Here is a 17,233-nt window from a genome sequence, read left to right on the forward strand (position 1 = left end):
CAGACAATACCCTCTTCTAGCCACCACTTCAGTACAGACCACAGAGCAGGCATTGCTGAGAGAGACCTGAGGCCAGGTCATTAGCAGACAATGCCCTCTGCTAGCCACCACTTCAGTACAGACCACATAGGATTCATTGCTGAGAGAGACCTGAGGCCAAGTCACTAGCAGACAATGCCCTCTGATAGCCACCACTTCAGTACAGACTGCGGAGAGAGAGACCTGAGGCCAGGCCACTAGCAGACAATGCACTCTGCTAGCCACCACTTCAGTACAGACCACAGAGCAGGCATTGCTGAGAGAGACCTGAGGCCAGGTCATTAGCAGACAATGCCCTCTGCTAGCCACCACTTCAGTACAGACCACATAGGATTCATTGCTGAGAGAGCCCTGAGGCCAAGTCATTAGCAGACAATGCCCTCTGCTAGCCACCACTTCAGTACAGACCACATAGGATTAATTGCTGAGAGAGCCCTGAGGCCAAGTCACTAGCAGACAATGCCCTCTGCTAGGCACCACTTCAGTACAGACCACGGAGAGAGACGCATGAGGCCAGGTCACTAGCATACAATGCCCTCTGATAGCCACCACTTCAGTACAGACCACAGAGGATTCATTGCTGAGGGAGACCTGAGGCCAGGTCATTAGCAGACAATGCCCTCTGCTAGCCACCACTTCAGTACAGACCACATAAGATTTATTGCTGAGAGAGACCTGAGGCCAAGTCACTAGCAGACAATGCCTTCTGCTATCCACCACTTCAGTACAGACCACAGAGAGAGACCTGAGGCCAGGTCAGTAGCATACAATGCCCTGTGCTATCCACCACTTCAGTACAGACCACGGAGAGAGACCTGAGGCCAGGTCACTAGCATACAATGCCCTCTGCTAGCCACCACTTCAGTACAGACCACATAGGATTCATTGCTGAGAGAGACCTGAGGCCACGTCACTAGCAGACAATGCCCTCTGCTAGCCACCACTTCAGTACAGACCACATAGGATTCATTGCTGAGAGAGACCTGAGGCCAAGTCACTAGCAGACAATGCCCTCTGATAGCTACCACTTCAGTACAGACCACGGAGAGAGAGACCTGAGGCCAGGCCACTAGCAGACAATACCCTCTTCTAGCCACCACTTCAGTACAGACCACAGAGCAGGCATTGCTGAGAGAGACCTGAGGCCAGGTCATTAGCAGACAATGCCCTCTGCTAGCCACCACTTCAGTACAGACCACATAGGATTCATTGCTGAGAGAGACCTGAGGCCAAGTCACTAGCAGACAATGCCCTCTGATAGCCACCACTTCAGTACAGACTGCGGAGAGAGAGACCTGAGGCCAGGCCACTAGCAGACAATGCACTCTGCTAGCCACCACTTCAGTACAGACCACAGAGCAGGCATTGCTGAGAGAGACCTGAGGCCAGGTCATTAGCAGACAATGCCCTCTGCTAGCCACCACTTCAGTACAGACCACATAGGATTCATTGCTGAGAGAGCCCTGAGGCCAAGTCATTAGCAGACAATGCCCTCTGCTAGCCACCACTTCAGTACAGACCACATAGGATTAATTGCTGAGAGAGCCCTGAGGCCAAGTCATTAGCAGACAATGCCCTCTGCTAGGCACCACTTCAGTACAGACCACGGAGAGAGACGCATGAGGCCAGGTCACTAGCATACAATGCCCTCTGATAGCCACCACTTCAGTACAGACCACAGAGGATTCATTGCTGAGGGAGACCTGAGGCCAGGTCATTAGCAGACAATGCCCTCTGCTAGCCACCACTTCAGTACAGACCACATAAGATTTATTGCTGAGAGAGACCTGAGGCCAAGTCACTAGCAGACAATGCCTTCTGCTATCCACCACTTCAGTACAGACCACAGAGAGAGACCTGAGGCCAGGTCAGTAGCATACAATGCCCTGTGCTATCCACCACTTCAGTACAGACCACGGAGAGAGACCTGAGGCCAGGTCACTAGCATACAATGCCCTCTGCTAGCCACCACTTCAGTACAGACCACATAGGATTCATTGCTGAGAGAGACCTGAGGCCAAGTCAGTAGCCGACAATGCCCTCTGCTAGCCACCACTTCAGTACGGACCACAGAGCAGGCATTGCTGAGAGAGACCTGAGGCCAGGTCATTAGCAGACAATGCCCTCTGCTAGCCACCAATTCAGTACAGACCTACAAGCAGGCATTGCTGAGAGAGACCTGAGGCCAGGTCATTAGCAGACAATGCCCTCTGCTAGCCACCACTTCAGTACAGACCACAGAGCAGGCATTGCTGAGAGAGACGTGAGGCCAAGTCATTAGCAGACATTGCCCTCTGCTAGGCACCACTTCAGTACAGACCAAGGAGAGAGACGCATGAGGCCAGGTCACTAGCATACAATGCCCTCTGATAGCCATCACTTCAGTACAGACCACAGAGGATTCATTGCTGAGGGAGACCTGAGGCCAGGTCATTAGCAGACAATGCCCTCTGCTAGCCACCACTTCAGTAAAGACCACATAGGATTCATTGCTGAGAGAGACCTGAGGCCAAGTCACTAGCAGACAATGCCCTCTGATAGCCACCACTTCAGTACAGACCACGGAGAGAGAGACCTGAGGTCAGGCCACTAGCAGACAATGCCCTATGCTAGCCACCACTTCGGTACAGACCACAGAGCAGGCATTGCTGAGAGAGACCTGAGGCCAGGTCATTAGCAGACAATTCCCTCTGCTAGCCACCACTTCAGTACAGACCACATAGGATTCATTGCTGAGAGAGACCTAAGTCACTAGCAGACAATGCCCTCTGATAGACACCACTTCAGTACAGACCACGGAGAGAGAGACCTGAGGCCAGGTCATTAGCAGACAATGCCCTCTGCTAGCCACCACTTCAGTACAGACCACAGAGCAGGCATTGCTGAGAGAGACCTGAGGCCAGGTCATTTGAAGACAATGCCCTCTGCTAGCAACCACTTCAGTACAGACCACATAGGATTCATTGCTGAGAGAGACCTGAGGCCAAGTCACTAGCCGACAATGCCCTCTGCTAGCCACCACTTCAGTACGGACCACAGAGCAGGCATTACTGAGAGAGACCTGAGGCCAGGTCATTAGCAGACAATGCCCTCTGCTAGCCACCAATTCAGTACAGACCACAGAGCAGGCATTGCTGAGAGAGACCTGAGGCCAGGTCATTAGCAGACAATGCCCTCTGCTAGCCACCACTTCAGTACAGACCACAGAGCAGGTATTGCTGAGAGAGACCTGAGGCCAGGTCATTAGCAGACAATGCCCTCTGCTAGCCACCACTTCAGTACAGACCACAGAGCAGGCATTGCTGAGAGAGACCTGAGGCCAGGTCATTAGCAGACAATGCCCTCTGATAGCCACCATTTCAGTACAGACCACGGAGAGAGAGACCTGAGGCCAGGCCACTAGCAGACAATGCCCTCTGCTAACCACCACTTCAGTACAGACCACAGAGCAGGCATTGCTGAGAGAGACCTGAGGCCAGGTCATTAGCAGAAAATGCCCTCTGCTAGCCACCACTTCAGTACAGACCACAGAGCAGGCATTGCTGAGAGTGACCTGAGGCCAGGCCATTAGCAGACAATGCCCTCTGATAGCCACCATTTCAGTACAGACAACGGAGAGAGAGACCTGAGGCCAGGCCACTAGCAGAAAATGCCCTCTGCTAGCCACCACTTCAGTACAGACCACAGAGCAGGCATTGCTGAGAGAGACCTGATGCCAGGTCATTAGCAGACAATGCCCGCTGCTAGCCACCACTTCAGTAAAGAACACATAGGATTCATTGCTGAGAGAGACCTGAGGCCAAGTCACTAGCAGACAATGCCCTCTACTATCCACCACTTCATTACAGACCACAGAGAGAGACCTGAGGCCAGGTCACTAGCATACAATGCCTTGTGCTACCCACCACTTCAGTACAGACCACGGAGAGAGACTTGAGGACAGGTCACTAGCATACAATGCCCTCTGCTAGCCACCACTTCAGTACAGACCACATAGGATTCATTGCTGAGAGAGTCCTGAGGCCAAGTCACTAGCAGACAATGCCCTCTGATAGCCACCACTTCGGTACAGACCACAGAGCAGGCATTGCTGAGAGAGACCTGAGGCCAGGTCATTAGCAGACAATGCCCTCTGTTAGCCACCACTTCAGTACAGACCACAGAGCAGGCATTGCTGAGAGAGACCTGAGGCCAGGTCATTAGCAGACAATGCCCTCTGCTAGCCACCACTTCAGTACAGACCACAGAGCAGGCATTGCTGAGAGAGACCTGAGGCCAGGTCATTAGCAGACAATGCCCTCTGCTAGCCACCACTTCAGTACAGACCACATAGGATTCATTGCTGGGAGAGACCTGAGGCCAAGTCACTAGCAGTCAATGCCCTCTGATAGCCACCACTTCAGTATAGACCACGGAGAGAGAGACCTGAGGCCAGGCCACTAGCAGACAATGCCCTCTGCTAGCCACCACTTCAGTACAGACCACAGAGCAGGCATTGCTGAGAGAGACCTGAGGCCAGGTCATTAGCAGACAATGCCCTCTGCTAGCCACCACTTCAGTACAGACCACATAGGATTCATTGCTGAGAGAGACCTAAGTCACTAGCAGACAATGCCCTCTGATAGACACCACTTCAGTACAGACCACGGAGAGAGAGACCTGAGGCCAGGCCACTAGCAGACAATGCCCTCTGCTAGCCACCACTTCAGTACAGACCACAGAGCAGGCATTGCGGAGAGAGACCTGAGGCCAGGTCACTAGCAGACAATGCCGTCTGATAGCCACTAATGCAGCACAGACTGCAGAGGATCATTTTCTTAGAGAGGCCTGAGGCCAGGTCACTAGCAGACAATGCCCTCTGATAGCCACCACTTCAGTACAGACCACTGAGGATTAATTGCTGAGAGAGACCTGAGGCCACGTCACTAGCAGACAATGCCCTCTGCTAGCCACCACTTCAGTACAGACCACATAGGATTCATTGCTGAGAGAGACCTGAGGCCAAGTCACTAGCAGACAATGCCCTCTGATAGCCACCACTTCAGTACAGACCACATAGGATTCATTGCTGAGAGAGACCTGAGGCCAAGTCACTAGCAGACAATGCCCTCTGATAGCTACCACTTCAGTACAGACCACGGAGAGAGAGACCGGAGGCCAGGCCACTAGCAGACAATGCCCTCTGCTAGCCATCACTTCAGTACAGACCACAGAGCAGGCATTGCTGAGAGAGACCTGAGGCCAGGTCATTAGCAGACAGTGCCCTCTGCTAGCCACCACTTCAGTACAGACCACATAGGATTCATTGCTGAGAGAGACCTGGGGCCAAGTCACTAGCAGACAATGCCTTCTGATAGCCACCACTTCAGTACAGACTGCGGAGAGAGAGACCTGAGGCCAGGCCACTAGCAGACAATGCCCTCTGCTAGCCACCACTTCAGTACAGACCACAGAGCAGGCATTGCTGAGAGAGACCTGAGGCCAGGTCATTAGCAGACAATGCCCTCTGCTAGTCACCACTTCAGTACAGACCACATAGGATTCATTGCTGAGAGAGACCTGAGGCCAAGTCATTAGCAGACAATGCCCTCTGCTAGGCACCACTTCAGTACAGACAACGGAGAGAGAGGCATGAGGCAAGGTCACTTGCAGACAATGCCCTCTGATAGCCACCACTTCAGTACAGACCACAGAGCAGGCATTGCTGAGAGAGACCTGAGGCCCCGTCACTAGCAGACAATGCCCTCTGCTAGCCACCACTTCAGTACAGACCACATAGGATTCATTGCTGAGAGAGACCTGAGGCCAAGTCACTAGCAGACAATGCCCTCTGATAGCCACCACTTCAGTACAGACCACACAGGATTCATTGCTGAGAGAGACCTGAGGCCAAGTCACTAGCAGACAATGCCCTCTGATAGCCACCACTTCAGTACAGACCGCGGAGAGAGAGACCTGAGGCCAGGCCACTAGCAGACAATGCCCTCTGCTAGCCACCACTTCAGTACAGACCACAGAGCAGGCATTGCTGAGAGAGACCTGAGGCCAGGTCATTAGCAGACAATGCCCTCTGCTAGCCACCACTTCAGTACAGACTACATAGGATTCATTGCTGAGAGAGACCTGAGGCCAAGTCATTAGCAGACAATGCCCTCTGCTGCGCACCACTTCAGTACAGACCACGGAGAGAGAGGCATGAGGCCAGGTCACTAGCATACAATGCCCTCTGCTAGCCACCACTTCAGTACAGACCACAGAGCAGGCATTGCGGAGAGAGACCTGAGGCCAGGTCACTAGCAGACAATGCCGTCTGATAGCCACTAATGCAGCACAGACTGCAGAGGATTATTTTCTTAGAGAGGCCTGAGGCCAGGTCACTAGCAGACAATGCCCTCTGATAGCCACCACTTCAGTACAGACCACATAGGATTCATTGCTGAGAGAGACCTGAGGCCAAGTCACTAGCAGACAATGCCCTCTGATAGCCACCACTTCAGTACAGACCACATAGGATTCATTGCTGAGAGAGACCTGAGGCCAAGTCACTAGCAGACAATGCCCTCTGATAGCTACCACTTCAGTACAGACCACGGAGAGAGAGACCTGAGGCCAGGCCACTAGCAGACAATACCCTCTGCTAGCCACCACTTCAGTACAGACCACAGAGCAGGCATTGCTGAGAGAGACCTGAGGCCAGGTCATTAGCAGACAATGCCCTCTGCTAGCCACCACTTCAGTACAGACCACATAGGATTCATTGCTGAGAGAGACCTGAGGCCAAGTCACTAGCAGACAATGCCCTCTGATAGCCACCACTTCAGTACAGACTGCGGAGAGAGAGACCTGAGGCCAGGCCACTAGCAGACAATGCACTCTGCTAGCCACCACTTCAGTACAGACCACAGAGCAGGCATTGCTGAGAGAGACCTGAGGCCAGGTCATTAGCAGACAATGCCCTCTGCTAGCCACCACTTCAGTACAGACCACATAGGATTCATTGCTGAGAGAGCCCTGAGGCCAAGTCATTAGCAGACAATGCCCTCTGCTAGGCACCACTTCAGTACAGACCACGGAGATTTATTTATTTATTTATTTATTCGGATTTATTTAAAGCGCACGTCAGCCCGGGGGCATCGTGGCGCTGTTACATGAATACATACATAGTCTGGAGAGAGACGCATGAGGCCAGGTCACTAGCATACAATGCCCTCTGATAGCCACCACTTCAGTACAGACCACAGAGGATTCATTGCTGAGGGAGACCTGAGGCCAGGTCATTAGCAGACAATGCCCTCTGCTAGCCACCACTTCAGTAAAGACCACATAGGATTAATTGCTGAGAGAGACCTGAGGCCAAGTCACTAGCAGACAATGCCCTCTGATAGCCACCACTTCAGTACAGACCATGGAGAGAGAGACCTGAGGTCAGGCCACTAGCAGACAATGCCCTCTGCTAGCCACCACTTCAGTACAGACCACAGAGCAGGCATTGCTGAGAGAGACCTGAGGCCAGGTCATTAGCAGACAATGCCCTCTGCTAGCCACCACTTCAGTACAGACCACATAGGATTCATTGCTGGGAGAGACCTGAGGCGAAGTCACTAGCAGACAATGCCCTCTGATAGCCACCACTTCAGTACAGACCACGGAGAGAGAGACCTGAGGCCAGGCCACTAGCAGACAATGCCCTCTGCTATCCACCACTTCAGTACAGACCACAGAGCAGGCATTTCTGAGAGAGACCTGAGGCCAGGTCATTAGCAGGCAATGCCCTCTGCTAGCCACCACTTCAGTGCAGACCACATAGGATTCATTGCTGAGAGAGACCTAAGTCACTAGCAGACAATGCCCTCTGATAGACACCACTTCAGTACAGACCACGGAGAGAGAGACCTGAGGCCAGGTCATTAGCAGACAATGCCCTCTGCTAGCCACCACTTCAGTACAGACCACAGAGCAGGCATTGCTGAGAGAGACCTGAGGCCAGGTCATTAGCAGACAATGCCCTCTGCTAGCCACCACTTCAGTACAGACCACATACGATTTATTGCTGAGAGAGACCTGAGGCCAAGTCACTAGCAGACAATGCCTTCTGCTATCCACCACTTCAGTACAGACCATGGAGAGAGACCTGAGGCCAGGTCAGTAGCATACAATGCCCTGTGCTATCCACCACTTCAGTACAGACCACGGAGAGAGACCTGAGGCCAGGTCACTAGCATACAATGCCCTCTGCTAGCCACCACTTCAGTACAGACCACATAGGATTCATTGCTGAGAGAGACCTGAGGCCAAGTCACTAGCCGACAATGCCCTCTGCTAGCCACCACTTCAGTACGGACCACAGAGCAGGCATTGCTGAGAGAGACCTGAGGCCAGGTCATTAGCAGACAATGCCCTCTGCTAGCCACCAATTCAGTACAGACCACAGAGCAGGCATTGCTGAGAGAGACCTGAGGCCAGGTCATTAGCAGACAATGCCCTCTGCTAGCCACCACTTCAGTACAGACCACAGAGCAGGCATTGCTGAGAGAGACGTGAGGCCAAGTCATTAGCAGACAATGCCCTCTGCTAGGCACCACTTCAGTACAGACCAAGGAGAGAGACGCATGAGGCCAGGTCACTAGCATACAATGCCCTCTGATAGCCATCACTTCAGTACAGACCACAGAGGATTCATTGCTGAGGGAGACCTGAGGCCAGGTCATTAGCAGACAATGCCCTCTGCTAGCCACCACTTCAGTAAAGACCACATAGGATTCATTGCTGAGAGAGACCTGAGGCCAAGTCACTAGCAGACAATGCCCTCTGATAGCCACCACTTCAGTACAGACCACGGAGAGAGAGACCTGAGGTCAGGCCACTAGCAGACAATGCCCTCTGCTAGCCACCACTTCGGTACAGACCACAGAGCAGGCATTGCTGAGAGAGACCTGAGGCCAGGTCATTAGCAGACAATGCCCTCTGCTAGCCACCACTTCAGTACAGACCACATAGGATTCATTGCTGGGAGAGACCTGAGGCGAACTCACTAGCAGACAATGCTCTCTGATAGCCACCACTTCAGTACAGACCACGGAGAGAGAGACCTGAGGCCAGGCCACTAGCAGACAATGCCCTCTGCTATCCACCACTTCAGTACAGACCACAGAGCAGGCATTTCTGAGAGAGACCAGAGGCCAGGTCATTAGCAGGCAATGCCCTCTGCTAGCCACCACTTCAGTACAGACCACATAGGATTCATTGCTGAGAGAGACCTAAGTCACTAGCAGACAATGCCCTCTGATAGACACCACTTCAGTAGAGACCACGGAGAGAGAGACCTGAGGCCAGGTCATTAGCAGACAATGCCCTCTGCTAGCCACCACTTCAGTACAGACCACAGAGCAGGCATTGCTGAGAGAGACCTGAGGCCAGGTCATTAGCAGACAATGCCCTCTGCTAGCCACCACTTCAGTACAGACCACATAAGATTTATTGCTGAGAGAGACCTGAGGGCAAGTCACTAGCAGACAATGCCTTCTGCTATCCACCACTTCAGTACAGACCACAGAGAGAGACCTGAGGCCAGGTCAGTAGCATACAATGCCCTGTGCTATCCACCACTTCAGTACAGACCACGGAGAGAGACCTGAGGCCAGGTCACTAGCATACAATGCCCTCTGCTAGCCACCACTTCAGTACAGACCACATAGGATTCATTGCTGAGAGAGACCTGAGGCCAAGTCACTAGCCGACAATGCCCTCTGCTAGCCACCACTTCAGTACGGACCACAGAGCAGGCATTGCTGAGAGAGACCTGAGGCCAGGTCATTAGCAGACAATGCCCTCTGCTAGCCACCACTTCAGTACAGACCACAGAGCAGGCATTGCTGAGAGAGACCTGAGGCCAGGTCATTAGCAGACAATGCCCTCTGCTAGCCACCACTTCAGTACAGACCACAGAGCAGGCATTGCTGAGATAGACCTGAGGCTAGGTCATTAGCAGACAATGCCCTCTGCTAGCCACCACTTCAGTACAGACCACAGATCAGGCATTGCTGAGAGAGACCTGAGGCCAGGTCATTAGCAGACAATGCCCTCTGATAGCCACCATTTCAGTACAGACCACGGAGAGAGAGACCTGAGGCCAGGCCACTAGCAGACAATGCCCTCTGCTAACCACCACTTCAGTACAGACCACAGAGCAGGCATTGCTGAGAGAGACCTGAGGCCAGGTCATTAGCAGAAAATGCCCTCTGCTAGCCACCACTTCAGTACAGACCACAGAGCAGGCATTGCTGAGAGTGACCTGAGGCCAGGCCATTAGCAGACAATGCCCTCTGATAGCCACCATTTCAGTACAGACAACGGAGAGAGAGACCTGAGGCCAGGCCACTAGCATACAATGCCCTCTGATAGCCACCACTTCAGTACAGACCACAGAGGATTCATTGCTGAGGGAGACCTGAGGCCAGGTCATTAGCAGACAATGCCCTCTGCTAGCCACCACTTCAGTACAAACCACATAGGATTCATTGCTGAGAGAGACCTGAGGCCAAGTCACTAGCAGACAATGCCCTCTGATAGCCACCACTTAAGTACAGACCACGGAGAGAGAGACCTGAGGCCAGGCCACTAGCAGACAATGCCCTCTGCTAGCCACCACTTCAGTACAGACCACAGAGCAGGCATTGCTGAGAGAGACCTGAGGCCAGGTCATTAGCAGACAATGCCCTCTGCTAGCCACCACTTCAGTACAGACCACATAGGATTCATTGCTGGGAGAGACCTGAGGCCAAGTCACTAGCAGACAATGCCTTCTGATAGCCACCACTTCAGTATAGACCACGGAGAGAGAGACCTGAGGCCAGGCCACTAGCAGACAATGCCCTCTGCTAGCCACCACTTCAGTACAGACCTCATAGGATTCATTGCTGAGAGAGACCTAAGTCACTAGCAGACAATGCCCTCTGATAGACACCACTTCAGTAGAGACCACGGAGAGAGAGACCTGAGGCCAGGCCACTAGCAGACAATGCCCTCTGCTAGCCACCACTTCAGTACAGACCACAGAGCAGGCATTGCGGAGAGAGACCTGAGGCCAGGTCACTAGCAGACAATGCCGTCTGATAGCCACTAATGCAGCACAGACTGCAGAGGATCATTTTCTTAGAGAGGCCTGAGGCCAGGTCACTAGCAGACAATGCCCTCTGATAGCCACCACTTCAGTACAGACCACTGAGGATTAATTGCTGAGAGAGACCTGAGGCCACGTCACTAGCAGGCAATGCCCTCTGCTAGCCACCACTTCAGTACAGACAACATAGGATTCATTGCTGAGAGAGACCTGAGGCCAAGTCACTAGCAGACAATGCCCTCTGATAGCCACCACTTCAGTACAGACCACATAGGATTCATTGCTGAGAGAGACCTGAGGCCAAGTCACTAGCAGACAATGCCCTCTGATAGCTACCACTTCAGTGCAGACCACGGAGAGAGAGACCGGAGGCCAGGCCACTAGCAGACAATGCCCTCTGCTAGCCACCACTTCAGCACAGACCACAGAGCAGGCATTGCTGAGAGAGACCTGAGGCCAGGTCATTAGCAGACAATGCCCTCTGCTAGCCACCACTTCAGTACAGACCACATAGGATTCATTGCTGAGAGAGACCTGGGGCCAAGTCACTAGCAGACAATGCCTTCTGATAGCCACCACTTCAGTACAGACTGCGGAGAGAGAGACCTGAGGCCAGGCCACTAGCAGACAATGCCCTCTGCTAGCCACCACTTCAGTACAGACCACAGAGCAGGCATTGCTGAGAGAGACCTGAGGCCCCGTCACTAGCAGACAATGCCCTCTGCTAGCCACCACTTCAGTACAGACTACAGAGCAGGCATTGCTGAGAGAGACCTGAGGCCAGGTCATTAGCAGACAATGCCCTCTGCTAGCCACCACTTCAGTACAGACCACATATGATTCATTGCTGAGAGAGACCTGAGGCCAAGTCATTAGCAGACAATGCCCTCTGCTAGGCACCACTTCAGTACAGACAACGGAGAGAGAGGCATGAGGCAAGGTCACTTGCAGACAATGCCCTCTGATAGCCACCACTTCAGTACAGACCACAGAGCAGGCATTGCTGAGAGAGACCTGAGGCCCCGTCACTAGCAGACAATGCCCTCTGCTAGCCACCACTTCAGTACAGACCACATAGGATTCATTGCTGAGAGAGACCTGAGGCCAAGTCACTAGCAGACAATGCCCTCTGATAGCCACCACTTCAGTACAGACCACACAGGATTCATTGCTGAGAGAGACCTGAGGCCAAGTCACTAGGAGACAATGCCCTCTGATAGCCACCACTTCAGTACAGACCGCGGAGAGAGAGACCTGAGGCCAGGCCACTAGCAGACAATGCCCTCTCCTAGCCACCACTTCAGTACAGACCACAGAGCAGGCATTGCTGAGAGAGACCTGAGGCCAGGTCATTAGCAGACAATGCCCTCTGCTAGCCACCACTTCAGTACAGACTACATAGGATTCATTGCTGAGAGAGACCTGAGGCCAAGTCACTAGCAGACAATGCCCTCTGATAGCCACCACTTCAGTACAGACCACGGAGAGAGAGACCTGATGCCAGGCCACTAGCAGACAATGCCCTCTGCTAGCCACCACTTCAGTACAGACCACAGAGCAGGCATTGCGGAGAGAGACCTGAGACCAGATCACTAGCAGACATTGCCGTCTGATAGCCACTAATGCAGCACAGACTGCAGAGGATTATTTTCTTAGAGAGGCCTGAGGCCAGGTCACTAGCAGACAATGCCCTCTGATAGCCACCACTTCAGTACAGACCACTGAGGATTAATTGCTGAGAGAGACCTGAGGCCACGTCACTAGCAGACAATGCCCTCTGCTAGCCACCACTTCAGTACAGACCACATAGGATTCATTGCTGAGAGAGACCTGAGGCCAAGTCACTAGCAGACAATGCCCTCTGATAGCTACCACTTCAGTACAGACCACGGAGAGAGAGACCTGAGGCCAGGCCACTAGCAGACAATACCCTCTTCTAGCCACCACTTCAGTACAGACCACAGAGCAGGCATTGCTGAGAGAGACCTGAGGCCAGGTCATTAGCAGACAATGCCCTCTGCTAGCCACCACTTCAGTACAGACCACATAGGATTCATTGCTGAGAGAGACCTGAGGCCAAGTCACTAGCAGACAATGCCCTCTGATAGCCACCACTTCAGTACAGACTGCGGAGAGAGAGACCTGAGGCCAGGCCACTAGCAGACAATGCACTCTGCTAGCCACCACTTCAGTACAGACCACAGAGCAGGCATTGCTGAGAGAGACCTGAGGCCAGGTCATTAGCAGACAATGCCCTCTGCTAGCCACCACTTCAGTACAGACCACATAGGATTCATTGCTGAGAGAGCCCTGAGGCCAAGTCATTAGCAGACAATGCCCTCTGCTAGCCACCACTTCAGTACAAACCACATAGGATTAATTGCTGAGAGAGCCCTGAGGCCAAGTCACTAGCAGACAATGCCCTCTGCTAGGCACCACTTCAGTACAGACCACGGAGAGAGACGCATGAGGCCAGGTCACTAGCATACAATGCCCTCTGATAGCCACCACTTCAGTACAGACCACAGAGGATTCATTGCTGAGGGAGACCTGAGGCCAGGTCATTAGCAGACAATGCCCTCTGCTAGCCACCACTTCAGTACAGACCACATAAGATTTATTGCTGAGAGAGACCTGAGGCCAAGTCACTAGCAGACAATGCCTTCTGCTATCCACCACTTCAGTACAGACCACAGAGAGAGACCTGAGGCCAGGTCAGTAGCATACAATGCCCTGTGCTATCCACCACTTCAGTACAGACCACGGAGAGAGACCTGAGGCCAGGTCACTAGCATACAATGCCCTCTGCTAGCCACCACTTCAGTACAGACCACATAGGATTCATTGCTGAGAGAGACCTGAGGCCACGTCACTAGCAGACAATGCCCTCTGCTAGCCACCACTTCAGTACAGACCACATAGGATTCATTGCTGAGAGAGACCTGAGGCCAAGTCACTAGCAGACAATGCCCTCTGATAGCTACCACTTCAGTACAGACCACGGAGAGAGAGACCTGAGGCCAGGCCACTAGCAGACAATACCCTCTTCTAGCCACCACTTCAGTACAGACCACAGAGCAGGCATTGCTGAGAGAGACCTGAGGCCAGGTCATTAGCAGACAATGCCCTCTGCTAGCCACCACTTCAGTACAGACCACATAGGATTCATTGCTGAGAGAGACCTGAGGCCAAGTCACTAGCAGACAATGCCCTCTGATAGCCACCACTTCAGTACAGACTGCGGAGAGAGAGACCTGAGGCCAGGCCACTAGCAGACAATGCACTCTGCTAGCCACCACTTCAGTACAGACCACAGAGCAGGCATTGCTGAGAGAGACCTGAGGCCAGGTCATTAGCAGACAATGCCCTCTGCTAGCCACCACTTCAGTACAGACCACATAGGATTCATTGCTGAGAGAGCCCTGAGGCCAAGTCATTAGCAGACAATGCCCTCTGCTAGCCACCACTTCAGTACAGACCACATAGGATTAATTGCTGAGAGAGCCCTGAGGCCAAGTCATTAGCAGACAATGCCCTCTGCTAGGCACCACTTCAGTACAGACCACGGAGAGAGACGCATGAGGCCAGGTCACTAGCATACAATGCCCTCTGATAGCCACCACTTCAGTACAGACCACAGAGGATTCATTGCTGAGGGAGACCTGAGGCCAGGTCATTAGCAGACAATGCCCTCTGCTAGCCACCACTTCAGTACAGACCACATAAGATTTATTGCTGAGAGAGACCTGAGGCCAAGTCACTAGCAGACAATGCCTTCTGCTATCCACCACTTCAGTACAGACCACAGAGAGAGACCTGAGGCCAGGTCAGTAGCATACAATGCCCTGTGCTATCCACCACTTCAGTACAGACCACGGAGAGAGACCTGAGGCCAGGTCACTAGCATACAATGCCCTCTGCTAGCCACCACTTCAGTACAGACCACATAGGATTCATTGCTGAGAGAGACCTGAGGCCAAGTCAGTAGCCGACAATGCCCTCTGCTAGCCACCACTTCAGTACGGACCACAGAGCAGGCATTGCTGAGAGAGACCTGAGGCCAGGTCATTAGCAGACAATGCCCTCTGCTAGCCACCAATTCAGTACAGACCTACAAGCAGGCATTGCCGAGAGAGACCTGAGGCCAGGTCATTAGCAGACAATGCCCTCTGCTAGCCACCACTTCAGTACAGACCACAGAGCAGGCATTGCTGAGAGAGACGTGAGGCCAAGTCATTAGCAGACATTGCCCTCTGCTAGGCACCACTTCAGTACAGACCAAGGAGAGAGACGCATGAGGCCAGGTCACTAGCATACAATGCCCTCTGATAGCCATCACTTCAGTACAGACCACAGAGGATTCATTGCTGAGGGAGACCTGAGGCCAGGTCATTAGCAGACAATGCCCTCTGCTAGCCACCACTTCAGTAAAGACCACATAGGATTCATTGCTGAGAGAGACCTGAGGCCAAGTCACTAGCAGACAATGCCCTCTGATAGCCACCACTTCAGTACAGACCACGGAGAGAGAGACCTGAGGTCAGGCCACTAGCAGACAATGCCCTCTGCTAGCCACCACTTCGGTACAGACCACAGAGCAGGCATTGCTGAGAGAGACCTGAGGCCAGGTCATTAGCAGACAATGCCCTCTGCTAGCCACCACTTCAGTACAGACCACATAGGATTCATTGCTGAGAGAGACCTAAGTCACTAGCAGACAATGCCCTCTGATAGACACCACTTCAGTACAGACCACGGAGAGAGAGACCTGAGGCCAGGTCATTAGCAGACAATGCCCTCTGCTAGCCACCACTTCAGTACAGACCACAGAGCAGGCATTGCTGAGAGAGACCTGAGGCCAGGTCATTTGAAGACAATGCCCTCTGCTAGCCACCACTTCAGTACAGACCACATAGGATTCATTGCTGAGAGAGACCTGAGGCCAAGTCACTAGCCGACAATGCCCTCTGCTAGCCACCACTTTAGTACGGACCACAGAGCAGGCATTACTGAGAGAGACCTGAGGCCAGGTCATTAGCAGACAATGCCCTCTGCTAGCCACCAATTCAGTACAGACCACAGAGCAGGCATTGCTGAGAGAGACCTGAGGCCAGGTCATTAGCAGACAATGCCCTCTGCTAGCCACCACTTCAGTACAGACCACAGAGCAGGTATTGCTGAGAGAGACCTGAGGCCAGGTCATTAGCAGACAATGCCCTCTGCTAGCCACCACTTCAGTACAGACCACAGAGCAGGCATTGCTGAGAGAGACCTGAGGCCAGGTCATTAGCAGACAATGCCCTCTGATAGCCACCATTTCAGTACAGACCACGGAGAGAGAGACCTGAGGCCAGGCCACTAGCAGACAATGCCCTCTGCTAACCACCACTTCAGTACAGACCACAGAGCAGGCATTGCTGAGAGAGACCTGAGGCCAGGTCATTAGCAGAAAATGCCCTCTGCTAGCCACCACTTCAGTACAGACCACAGAGCAGGCATTGCTGAGAGTGACCTGAGGCCAGGCCATTAGCAGACAATGCCCTCTGATAGCCACCATTTCAGTACAGACAACGGAGAGAGAGACCTGAGGCCAGGCCACTAGCAGAAAATGCCCTCTGCTAGCCACCACTTCAGTACAGACCACAGAGCAGGCATTGCTGAGAGAGACCTGATGCCAGGTCATTAGCAGACAATGCCCGCTGCTAGCCACCACTTCAGTAAAGAACACATAGGATTCATTGCTGAGAGAGACCTGAGGCCAAGTCACTAGCAGACAATGCCCTCTACTATCCACCACTTCATTACAGACCACAGAGAGAGACCTGAGGCCAGGTCACTAGCATACAATGCCTTGTGCTACCCACCACTTCAGTACAGACCACGGAGAGAGACTTGAGGACAGGTCACTAGCATACAATGCCCTCTGCTAGCCACCACTTCAGTACAGACCACATAGGATTCATTGCTGAGAGAGTCCTGAGGCCAAGTCACTAGCAGACAATGCCCTCTGATAGCCACCACTTCGGTACAGACCACAGAGCAGGCATTGCTGAGAGAGACCTGAGGCCAGGTCAT

The sequence above is a fragment of the Ambystoma mexicanum genome, chromosome 4p (genome assembly GCF_040938575.1).
Source record: "Ambystoma mexicanum isolate Mex_15411 chromosome 4p, UKY_AmexF1_1, whole genome shotgun sequence".
Classification (NCBI taxonomy): Eukaryota; Metazoa; Chordata; class Amphibia; order Caudata; family Ambystomatidae; genus Ambystoma; species Ambystoma mexicanum.